Source organism: Homalodisca vitripennis, chromosome 6, assembly GCF_021130785.1.
Source record: "Homalodisca vitripennis isolate AUS2020 chromosome 6, UT_GWSS_2.1, whole genome shotgun sequence".
In the NCBI taxonomy this organism is placed as follows: Eukaryota; Metazoa; Arthropoda; class Insecta; order Hemiptera; family Cicadellidae; genus Homalodisca; species Homalodisca vitripennis.
In genome coordinates, this window is record NC_060212.1 from 92,883,511 (window position 1) to 92,896,793 (window position 13,283).

Below are 13,283 nucleotides of genomic sequence, written 5' to 3' on the forward strand. Positions count from 1 at the left end.
CCTTCAATTTTGTAGTTAAGATATGGAATATTTTTTGTTACTCTTAGCCATATGTGTATATAGAGTGTAATATCGCTTGTGTACAGTCGACTCGGAGGAGAGTGCGCAGCACAAATCTGTATAGTTGCTCAGAGTTAACATCTGGTTTTTTAATTATTTTTATAAGCAAACCTTATATATTACAGTTGACCTTAAGATTTGTCGTAATAAGTTGCATGTGTTAAATTAAGGATCAGTCCACACACTTGGTCTGTGTGAGAGTGTAGCAATAGAGGATCATTTTATTTTGTGACACAATTATAAACTGTTATTTCAACCTCCAAGTCAACGTTTTGGTTGTTAATTTTGTCACTAAACAAAAATATTCATACCTATATAATGCAAATTTTAAGTAATTTTTTATTGTATAAGAAAAGTAGTCTTTCAAAATCTATGTGAAATAACTTTTCGGTTTTCAAAAGATTGTCTTACATTTGTAAAAATAAGATATTTGTAAAGAACATTTTGAGTGGTACTTATTATTGATCAATTCTATGAATGAAAATATTTTTAGTTACATATACCTAAACAGATTTTTGGCACAAAATGTTAAACTTTACCTTTTTTAAATCTGTTTCTAACAAGATTCTCCCCGATGCCATCTACTTACACTAACCAGCGCTGTACTTCCTCCCAGTGTACTCACCTCACACTGTATAGTATTTCTTAGTTAGCAGTTGATTCTCCGGCTTGTCACCCCGAGTTGATCCACACCCCTAACTTGAATCTGTACATTGGTTATCTTTTATGAATGAAGTATTAATTTTCGGCCCCAGTTCATGTTAATATTTCAAAAATAATTTTGTAATTTATTTGCATTCCGCATATATCTTAGCTGTGTTATGTTTGTTCTTTAAAACTGTTATCAAGAGCCTCTTTGTTTCCCATAAATGATTTGAAATTTGATTTCCATTATGACATTTGTTGCTAGATAGAAACTGTGCACAAGTACATGAATTGTACATAATAAACACATTGTCTAAGTCTCTCAATCACCATTGTTTTTTTGCCAAACGCTAATAACAGAGATGGTTGTTACTGTGATTCTTATAAATTTAAATGGTTTCAACGTCACTGTTGTGTTTCAGATCGTTGTAAGCTACCTTTGGACTCATTCCAAAACATTGAAAATTTTTTTTTAATTTGTTTTTTCCTCTGACTGAAGATTTAGTATTACATAATAAGTCAAAATGTATATTTTATTTATTTATTTCTAGTACTAATTATATAAGTGATACAAATATGGCCCATATTCTCCATTTGGTTATTTATTTAGAGAATAATTGCACTTGGTGTACTCATTTTCATACTTTGAATTTTCACTTGTGCTGAAGTTGTGGCTCAAATACTTGTGTATAATCATATTTATACAAGAAATAATGTATCTAGAGAAGAAAAACTCATGACGAGTGTGTAATCTTTAAAGGTTATTATTAAATGAAAACAGGAGATTTCTGAAGTAATAAAGTAATATTTTACCAAACACAACAAATTAGTAAATCATAAGTTTTTATCTATGTGCTAATGTAAAATTACAATTAAAACCATATAAATACAGGTTCCTAATTATGTATGGCAATTAAAGATGCCAGTCATTTACTCATTGTTCCAATATGCTTATACACTATGATTACTAACTGAATTGTGTTTGAACAAATGCAACGTGTAATGTTTCGTCATTGTATACTTATTAAGAGCTTATTTCTAAGCACTAGAACTGTGCATTACGAGGTGATCTTTAAACTTATAGTAATTTAAAACTCTAAAAGTAATACATTACATCAATACTCATCTGAAGTTATATGTAATACTTTCTATAGCTCCTTAATATATACAAATCTGTAAAGTGGTTGAAAATAATTTTTTTTATAACTAAACTAATGTCTAAAAGAGACTGAATGCATGTTATTGTATCTGAATTTGAAACCCTTAGCAGTTGAATTATAACACTTTCAAGTCCAGATCGTAATTTAGGACAACAACGTTTTCCTCGTCAATTGAAAGGTCCACAAGATGGACCGTGCAAGTTATCTCAATACAACTTGTCATGGTTTTCTTTTATTTCTGTACTCAGTATAACTGTTATATCTAACCACCTGTTTGGCAACTCCTCCGTTCGGCAACATTATTGTACTAGCTCTACCGTCTCCACCAATCTACTCTACAGCACACTTCAAGGTGTTTAATTTAGCAATACACCAATTCCGACATTTCTGTGTTAAAAATGTATCAACTGATAAAAATGGATTATTTCTTTGTTCTGCTGCTTCTTTGATGGCTAATACTGACAATTAGAGATTGATGATTTGAAAACTGCAATATTTGAAGATTTTCAGGATCTTTCGGTGGCCTTGCAGTTTATATGTGATTGTAACGCATATGTATCGGCACTGTATACTAATGTAGGTGGAAATAGAAACCAATTGGCAGTACATAAACACTCGTTGGAATTTCATTATAAGAAACAAAGCTCAGCAGGAATTAAATATATAAATAAAATTCCAAAAGACTTACTCAGTGTAGAATATAATTTATTGTTCAAAAATCACCTAAAAATATTTTTAACCAATAAAGATTTATATTCATTTGAAGAATTTATGGAAATATATAAATATTTTAAATAAAATATGACTGATCCCATTCTTAATTTGTATAATTGTAAATGTAATTGTACAAATTATAAGAATAAAGTTGTTTTGAATTTGAATTTAGAGCAGAGATAGGTGCAGCATGTCATAACATTGCACCATTCTAAAATTAAAAAAAGATTTTTTATGTAAATTCTGCATAAACTATTTTTCTTTTAGTACTTAATTCTGTAGTGCAGCATTGCAGACAAAACTGTGGTTAATATGGTGGCTTATTTTCTCTTGAGAAGAATGCAAGAGCTATGGAGTGCAAATCCCATGGATTTTTATATCCATTTAAAGGAGAATATGTGTTAGGGGGACCTAAAATACATTGTGTACTGAGGTCCATAGATCAATGTCACACGACTTTAGAATATGGACTGGCTCAGGTTACAAAATTCATTATTTAAAAAAAGACAATGCTGAACTTTTTATTATTTGGAGAGCTTAGTTCATGTTGTTTATTGGATCAGGGATAAAGCATTGAGTGTGCATTAAGCCTGAGAAATATTCCTATGCATCAACTGATTATACTAATTTAGTGGCAATCTCGTGATCTGTTCTCAGAACGATCATTTGAGATAGAATCTGTTGTTACTGAATTAAAATAAAATTGGCAATTAAATCACATATTACTGGCTACACTATACACATTTGCAAATGCAATATTTAATAATGTTGAAAACTATCCAAATTGGAATAAAATTTATTTATTTAGAACTCTTTGTTTAAAGTTTGTTTTGACGATGGAGAGATTGTGGATTTTATTTGCTGTATATTTGCCATCATTCAGTGATTACAGTAATTCAGTATCACTAGATCTGCAATTTGACCTCTTCCTCAGATAAATACAAACCTAAGACACGACTACAATTTAGGTTAAAATAAATAACTCGTAACAGTGTTGTGACATGTATAAGTCAGGAATTACAACAACCATGTTGTATATGTCAATTCAATGCACACTGACTATAAAACCATGCAATTTATAAAAACACAAAACAATAATTATTAAAACTTAACTAAAGAATACTGGTCATAATAGGTCTCCAACAACCAACCTCAGAGAACTGACCAGAAGCCAATAGAAAATCATCATGTCAGGTTTTGAGAAGTTCATCCAGAATGAACCAATAATAATAAAGGCCTATTCCCGTTTATTTGCCACCGTCTTTTTTCTGCAGTATCACTGAACGTTGGAAAATATCAAATATACTGTTTTAGTTAATTATAACTCTTATTTAAATATATAGGACTATACAAAAAAACTTTTCGACTTTAATCCTATCTTCTATTACCCTTCTAGGATTACTGCATGGTCAGGTTGTCTATACAAAAGACCTCAGCTATTTTCCCCAACCCAATTTTTTAATAGTGTTTGTATAGTATATCTTAATGAGTCATATGTTGGTTGTTCTCATATATCGATAGTTTATATTTTAATTAAAAATAATACCTTTTGTCTAACATTTATTTTCTAAGTTATAAAAAAATGCTATGAAATCTTAACAAATGCCACAACAAAGCTTGCCATCACATAATTGTGTGTTAGTCAATTAGGTATAGTGGCATTTAATATATAAACATGATTGTTATAATAAGTTATAGACAGAGAAATGTCATTGCACATTTTCCATCGAGATCTTCAAAGAAACGTGAAGGAAAAGGCAGTTCTAGTGTTTAAAGCAAATTTTATGTAATTTGTTGCTATAACTTGTACAAATAAATTTCTATAAAAATTTAAAATCTGTTATTTTTCCTTTGTAGATTTTATATGGAATTAGGTAATTATACAAATACAATTTAACTAGGTTGTAATGTATCTCATTATTTTGTGCCTATCAATATTAGCATCTTGAGAGCTTGTCTTATCCTTTCTTCCTATGTTTCAGCACAAAACCTTGACCTGTTAAGTCTGCCTCATTTTTCATATATGGAAATAATACATTTTTCCTGGATTACTTCAGTTATTATTTTCTGATTCCTCAATCATGTACATATTAATTAACTCATTGGCGCCTTTACTACTGGACAGCTGCAATGCTCTTGTGGTTTTAGTGCCAAATGCTAGCTTTTACTAGAAAACATTTCCCAAACTTATTTTAAGAGCTTTTTTACTGAAAGTTTTACCAAATTGTTGTTTGTAATTATAAATTATGATACAATTCTAAACTAACATACTATTTGGATAATCAATTACGAAAATGTCAGTAACAGTCATTTTTGGACTGACCTTGTCTGATAATTTCTATGTTTTACTAAACAGCTGATTCCAACACTGTGTACAGTGAAATATCAGTCAAGTTTACCAACTATACGAATAGTACAATAAAAATTCCCTTCATACAATCGTACAAAAACGTGTTTTATGAATTATTTGATGAAAAGCACAAGAAAATTATAACGCATATGGTATTATTAAAATCAGTAAAAAAATCTACTTTCTTTTGATTAATTAAAAAATGGGTCGTATTAAAAAAACTCAATACCTTCTGCCTGCTTGCCTTGAACAATTTTTCATTATAATATTTAAAAACTAGAAGAATTAATGTAAAAAAAGTTTTTAATATAGTTACTAATAAGAGAGCTCTGACAATTTGAAAATTTTGAAGAAAAAGTTTTTTGAGCGCAGCGAGTGAATGATGCAACCAATAATCTATGTGACCACATTAATTTGTTGGTTGTTATTACACACAACTTGGTCTATTTAATCTTTGCTGTGTCTCTTATAGTTTTCCAAGATCCTTTCAGTGTGCATAAAATTTGGAACACACTGTATATGAATGTAGCTTTTTGATTTTTTAAAATTTTATGTTTTTTTAATAACATTTAAATTTTCAGAGCTCTGCTATTTTTTGTCCCATGAGTACAAACTGGTGTGGGGTATGCGAGAGGGACGCTGTGTTGCATACCCCCATATTACATCTCAAGAATACAAGTCTGTTAGGCTCATTGGTTTTACTAATTAGCAAATTATATTTTTTTCTACAACATTATAATAGTTTGTCTCTTTTTTTAACAGTTTCCAGCTGAAAGCTATAGCTCCTTAGCTGTTTAAATTAGTCCATTTGGCATTTCAAGCTCTTGTGTTACATGACTTTTTATGTGATTTGCTTCATTGTTATGGTTCAAAGTAATATCCATAGAAACACATTTAATCATTTCCATTGTGAGAGTATAAGTTCATTTTGAAGCACCATAAAAAATGAAAATACTATTTTGCACACTTAACAAGTAGCTATAAAATAAAAACCAGTTAAGAATGAGAGATAAAACTTGGTATGCATTCATATGAATGAAAAAAATACAAATGAGAAATTAAGTTTCATCTTAGTCTGAGATCGTGAGTAATAAATAATACTTCATCTGGATAATTAGACATAGAATGACCGTATAGGAAAATAAAACCTCTTTTACATGCGGTAATACTTTATTTATGTTACAGGGAAAATTAATATTAAACTGTTATTAAAAAATACAACAAAATAAACTATAAAAACCTCGTTAAATGTAACAAAGAAACGTAGCATTACCACCGTACTGAAATCTCATCACCGTCCTCGACAGAGTAGTAATCCAGTGTCTTCAGCGGGCTTGTCATCTCTACAATAATTTTGGCGTTCTGAAACAGTCCATAAAAAATAAATTTGTTATTTTTAGTTGCTTTAACTCGAAAATTAACACATTTGGTTGCTAATTTGTGCATTATGTAATTGGTAATAAATAGGGAAGTATAATTTTTTCTAATTATAGTTATAAATATTGTGACTGTTATTATGTAAAACCGCCATGCTTTAATACATGGAAACTTAGTTAACTCTAGCTAAGAGTATAAATTACTATAGATCAGGATGTTAGGGGGGAAAGTATGACGATTAAATCGGAACTGTTACTATTTTTAATAGTGACTGTGTTATATGAATCAAACAACCAAAGGTGGTGAGTTAACTAATTACAATTTTAAATTTAAGACAAATTCAGTTATAAATAATTATTTTTTTATTATATAATCTTATCAAAATGATATCTATAGTGTTATACAAAAATATAATGGTGGCTCTGTGTGTGTGTGTTTTACTCAATCATGTAAAAATTACATTCTATGTATTGTGTTCTCAATGTTTAGTGTTTTTACTGTTTATAGTTTTTGAAGGAGTTTTTAGTTCTTCCGCTACCTCATGGAACAAGACAATTTGCGCACTTCAGAAGTAGACAGATACTTGGACAGTGATATTGAGATATCAAAGATACTCAAAGACTGACACAAAAGTGAATTATAAAAAGTAAATGAATCGTTATTGTATGTAATGTAAATAGTTGATTTTAATTATCATTTTGATAATAACAAAGAATGTAACAGTTTTATCTCATCTCCCTGACAACCAATTTAGGAGCTTATCATAAAAAACATGAAAAATGTAAGTGAATTTTGATTGTTTTGTTAGTATGCTTCATAATTAAGTAATCAAATAAAAACTTGTTTTACACGTAAAAAACATTGCGCTGTTTTGAATAAAAAATATTAAAACAGATAAACAAAAAAGTAATAGAATATTGACCGTTGCTTTTGATTTTTTTGTTTTTCTTACTTAAAATTTTTTTTTTAATATATACTAAAAAAACTAAATAAAAAATTATTTGGAGAAGCAACAAACACTATTGTTGAACAACCAAATAGACTAAAACGTCCTGAAAAATTTACTAATTTATCTGTATCCAAACTCATTTTATTAATATTTTAGTACACGCATGCATTTTTGCCACAATCAATTCAAACATTCTGTCCTAAAGAGGCTAGGTTAATTAATTCCTCAATGGTGTTTAAAATGTATTCAACTGTTATATACAGGGAGTAAATTAAGTTCTGACATGCCTGGATATATTCCAAACGGATTAAGGTATCGATGTACAATCTTCACCATATATATTAAAATACTTTTTTGGACTTTTTGAAGGATACAAATATTTTCCCCTCATTTTCAGAGAGGGTAGAGAGTTAACCCTTTGCACGCCAACGTACCTATATTACGGCTGTCGGCTACTCAACTGAAAATCGCCAATGGCCGTAATATAGGTTACGTCACTTTTTTCGCCTGTAATTTTCTTATAGTTCATCTGATTGCAGTGAAATTTTGACTAACCGATAGTCGATTAGTTGCTTTGAAACCACAAAGTAGTTTATTCCTCTATGGACTGTTTGTTTGGTCGTATTTGAGCTTCGCAGCTGTTGGATTGTTTGGTCCAGTGCTTAATTTCTAAAATTTTAGGTGTGGGAACTCTTAAAGCGGGGAAGCTCAGACTGGTGGGTATGGAATACACCCCAGGAAGGAGGGGGCCCTCACCCAGGAAAACTTTTGAAAATTATAACTGTAAACCTTTGTTTTTAGGCCACCCAGACATAATAATACATTCATTTTTATAAAATACCAAGTGATATTTTTAATGCTGTTTATTTTCTTTAAGGTGCTTGATTAGGATGTAAGAAAATAAAAACATGAATTTAAATTATTGAGTTTACTCTCTACTCTACTCTACTCCATTAACACCTTGTTGCCTACTTTAAATTTCCCAGAAATATTTGGTTTGATGTCATTGACCATTTTGTTTGAATCAATGAAGCTCGCCAATATTAATTTTTTAATGAATGGTAAAATAAAAACAAATTGAGCCTTATTCACAGTGTTATTTATACACATTACAGTAGTAATAATAATACATATTAATATGTAAATGGACGTTTGTTAATATAACAGCTTTTTTACAAGTTTTGCATATTTTACAAAAAAAATTGCATACCTTATGGGTACAAAACAATATTAATACATTAAAAATAAACCAACTTCTTGGAAAGGAAAAGGAAGCGTTTAATTACACACAAAATAAATGACACACAGAGTGGAGTAACACAGTTTCATTTTTTTAAATTTAGTGTAGTTTTAAAAAGTTAAGGTTGATTATTTTATTTGCTTATTAGTTATTATAACAAATATGTACGGATTTGTAGTATAATATTGTAAGGCAATGCCAAGACTGTTGGTAAACTTAGTTTTAGTTGTTTTGTTAATATTTTAAAGTGAAAACTACAAAAGAAACAAAACAACAATACACAAAACTAACTACTGTAAGTACAAAAAAGAACTCAGAAACTTGAGTTCAGAACACAACTATAAGTTAGGCATAGGCTAGTTATTTTAATGAAAACTTAATGTTCTGAAATTCTAAAAGATATTTAAAAAACAGATTTAGGAAAAAAGTTCCCACAATGCAATGCTGTCTTCATGGTAAGTTTTTCTGCCCTCGTTGTTTTGACTTGGTGTCAAGTGCAGAATGGTGTCCCTTCGCCAGCCAGGTTTTGACGTGTCGCTCGGGATTGTATCTAGCCACAGGAGGTCCTAGGAGCCTGATCCGCAATAAATCGCAAACAGTGCTAATGTAGAGTGAAGATCTAAGAGGAGACATAATTAGATTCATTGCAGAAAACCCACGTTCACATTCAGCACTAGACACTGCAATACTATTTATGGAAATCAGTTTCTTAAACGACGGCGGTTTGCTCTAGAATAGTAGGTTTCTCTCTCCACTTAACATAGGCTTCAGTCCCTGCTTGAAGTGTCTGAAGTCTCTAATTATATCCTGAGAGCTGCTAATCTTAAATCTATCGCAGATTCGCTGGATCTCACATTCTCCGTAGGTGATGGATAAGTCTTTTGGCCAATACATGGGGTGGATCACTTTGATGTCATTCATGATTTTGGTGTAGTGTTCAGCCGCATTCGAAGATGATGATAGCAACCTTGGAGTCAAGTTGTTAGCGAGGCTCCGATAGAACTGTTTTTCTGGAATACTGGGTATCTTGGATCTTACACAAAGTTTAACATCTTGAAACATCAAATCGTCAATAGCAATTTTAGCTTCCACTGAACGTCTACCCATGTTTTCAACTCGGTTTTCAAACACTTTGATTAACAGTGTTACATCACTGTGGGCTTGGATAAGGTTGAGGCTTGATTTTTGAAGCTGTAAGGACAAATCCGATAACTCTTCTAGAGCATCGAACATCAATGCCAGGTTTGTGTACAAAAGTTGTAGAAGATAATGTACTACAAAGCCCTTTGTAAGTTGAACGTTGCTTCGAGTCCCTTTGTTTGTCTTCAGATGCTTCAATGAAATGATTGTACAAAGCTTTAAAATCTGTCCAAACTGCTTTCACCGCCATTAAGCTGGAGGCTACCCAACGAGTATCTAAAACACGGCCGATTTTCAACATTTGCTCCTCTAGTCCTTTAGCAACTTCTGCCAACTCCCTGCTGTTTTTTTCGGGTGAACAACTAAACATGTTTCTAATTTTATCCATGAATATCTTAAAATGATTGATTCCAGCTACTTCTTCTATGGAATCGTGCACGGCAAGCTCTAAACGATGGTTCAAACAATGCCAAATGAACAAGTTGGGGAACGTTTCAGTAAGCTGTATAGCAAGGCCAGATTTCTTGCCTAGTAGCACTGAAGCACCATCACAAGTTAGAGCAATCATATGGTCTTTCATGAATTCAAAGCTTAGACCTAATGCTTGTAACTGATTTAAAAGTTCTTGTAATATACCAGCTGATGTTGTGCTATTTAGCTCAAAAAGTGTTAAGAACACTGTCATAGGGTTTTGCATTCCCTTTAGAACAGTTCTGATATAAACCACCAAAGCATTTTTGTTTGAAACTGAAGTGGCTTCATCCAAAAGCAGGGAAAATTTAGAGTCTGACTTGATTAGGCCATTTATCAAGTCTGATTTCATTTCATCAGAAATATGATGAATTATATTGGAGCAAGCAACATTTGAATGTAGGATTCGCCCCATATCTAAGCCATTCATTATTTGAAGATCAATTTCAGTTTCAAACTCAAAAAATGGCCTATTTAGTTTAGCTTGCTTATAAGCCGTGCGGAAAATGCGCTCAGTTACAATCTGCTGCTCTTTATGCATAGAAGCAACAGCTTTTTTCATTGTATCTTTCTTAGCTTCAATGAGTATTTTTTCAGCTAAAGAATGAGCTCGAGACCCACGGTGTAAAAATATCTTTTTCCTAAGAGAGGATTGCTGGTCTTTTTTATTGTTTCCATAAGCGGTAGTTAACAGTTCCTAAAACCCACTCTTCGCTAATCTTTAGGCCCTTCGTTTTCTCTGCACCTAGAGTACTCACACTACGGCAAACGTTGCAACCTAGTTCTCTGTTCACAATTAGCCATGGATTTTTAGCTTTAAATTCAACAATTTGTTCTTCAGACCAACAAACTGGCTGTTCACCCCTATTAACAAAATCATTATTTTCATTACTTACCTTAGCTTCGTCTGCATCAGATCCCAAACCCACCAACCTGGATACTATTTTGACCGACGAGGAAGTCGAAGGGGAATGGTAATCGCAATTATCCTCATTGATCCCGATTGCGTCTTCTTTTTTTATCTTGATCAACAATTGAAGTTGTAGTCAATGCTTCCGAACTGCAGTTCTCATTATTCGCATAACCTTTTTTGTTTCTTAGGGTTAGGTTTAAAGAAATCAACAATTTTTCTGGTAGTCATAGTCAATTAGGAAACTATTTAGCTGCACCAGCACTAATAAGCATAAAACACGAACACAATCAACGACCTGCACCTCAAAAACGAACTTAAGCGTGATGGGATGCGATGCAACTTGTAACTTAAACGCGAAACACACCAAGGTCAAGTCAACTAGTCAAACACACTTGTGATCACTGGGGCGGTGGCGCGGTGAAGGAATTGAGGGGGAAAGGAAGGGGGTGGGGTGGGTATTGCTTTGTTATTGAGAGGCGCAGCCGCGCATGCGCGAACTAGGATGACTCGCCCGTCATCTTCCTCCTGCCTGATTCCGTGCAAAACTCATCACAGCACAGCTCACAACTGCTTGTACGGGCGCTTACTATCTGCTTACGAGTCACTCGCAAACAAAGCATAGCATAATATTGATCCCACCTACAATTTTTTTTAACTAAAACTTGTACTCGTAGTTTTTAAAAGCGTTCCCTTGCGTTCCGGCACTCTTGGGAGGTAAGGGAACGCCGTTCCCTTGCGTTCCCACTGAAATTAACCTCTGGTTTGGTCGAGAGTGAGGTTACGTTCGTGTTGCTGTGCGTTGTTTACGTTTGTATTTCTCTCATTACTTTTGTTGTTAGGGCATTTTTATTATTTATTTGTACTGAAAATTTAGTAAAATGAATAAGAGAAAGAGAGAGCAGTCACCAGTGAGTGAAAATACACTGTTAGGTGGCATTACATGACACAGGATTCATGGCATTCATGCCATTTGTTTTGGCAAACACCAATGTTAGACTCCATCCGTGTAATGTAAATATTGAACATATTCTCCTTTAGTTATAGTTTTGTGATTTTTAACAGTGAAAGACTGAGGGAAGATTATTTTGTTTTGTGTTTCTGTAAGATTTATTTTAGCATAGTGACAAATATTGATTTGTGAATATAGTATAACATTACATACAACGTCCATGCAACTTACAAAAAACTGTGCTCGTGTCACATTTAGTGAAAAAATCACAACTGGACTTCTATATAAGGTAGGCTTTTGAAATTTTGTAATTAGGTTAAGGAATAGATATAGTTTACTAGGATATAAAAGGAAAATCAGCATAAATTTTTTTGAAAACACTTATTTGTGCTAAAAAAAACTTTTTGAAAATTTTACAAAATTGTTTACAAATGTATACACAAAACCCACTTGCGGTTAGAACAAACTATAAAATTAAAGCTAAAGAGAAATTACTAGATAAAGAACCAAATGGTTTTGTTACAAACTGAAAATTAACTGAGTAGGGTTAGTATAAAGCATACCTTTGAACTCTTCCGACAGAGAGTTGGAACAGCACCCCCAGTAATTAAACATTTTCGCCACCAAAGGCAAACAAATTCTTGATCTGCATGGTTTTGGGCAATGGACATGGTGACCGCTTTTGTCTGGCCCTTGCAATGTGACCCGCACCAGTGAAGAGGCTACGGACTGGTTTGTCTTCTTTAACTCAGATTCTTCTGCTGCTCCATATTCTGTAACCGCAGATTGAGAATCAGAATTAAAAAAAATATATAATTGACCATTAAATCATTTTAACTCAGTAACTGTGATTGTGTTGTATTCACATCACCTTTATTGTAAAGCTTGAGCTGAAACTTTTCACTAAAAGTAATATTAAATTTTTTTTTTATTATTATTTCCTACGTAAGATGTTAGGAATATAATTTGGTGATTTAATATACAATATGTATATGTATAGTTTACTGATCTCACTGAGAGTAAAACGATGGACTCTGACAACTTGTTGAATTTCATTTAATCAGGACAATCATCTGACAACAGGAAACACAAGATTGTTTTGTAACTGCAAGTTTTGAGAGCAAGGAATGTCACATGAACAAACTTGATCAACTTCTACTACACGTCGGCAGGCAGGGCAGGGGAGAGGGGGTAAGGGAGTAAGATGGGGACGTTGATAACTTCATGATGACCTCACCAACTGTATTTTTAGAAACAATGATCTTGTGATATCGGTGCTGTTTTTGTCTGCTTCAAATGTGCATTAAGGACATAT

General features: G+C 32.4%; 1 long non-coding RNA gene across 1 annotated transcript; it reads right to left on the reverse strand.

Moving 5' to 3' along the window:
- Window positions 1-6,080: 6,080 nt before the first annotated feature.
- Window positions 6,081-12,574, reverse strand: LOC124365232. The gene is made up of 2 exons (XR_006922719.1): window positions 12,532-12,574; window positions 6,081-6,291 (listed from the first exon to the last, which is right to left on the reverse strand). It is a non-coding gene; the product is annotated as an uncharacterized LOC124365232 (long non-coding RNA).
- Between the last annotated feature and the right edge of the window lie 709 nt (window positions 12,575-13,283).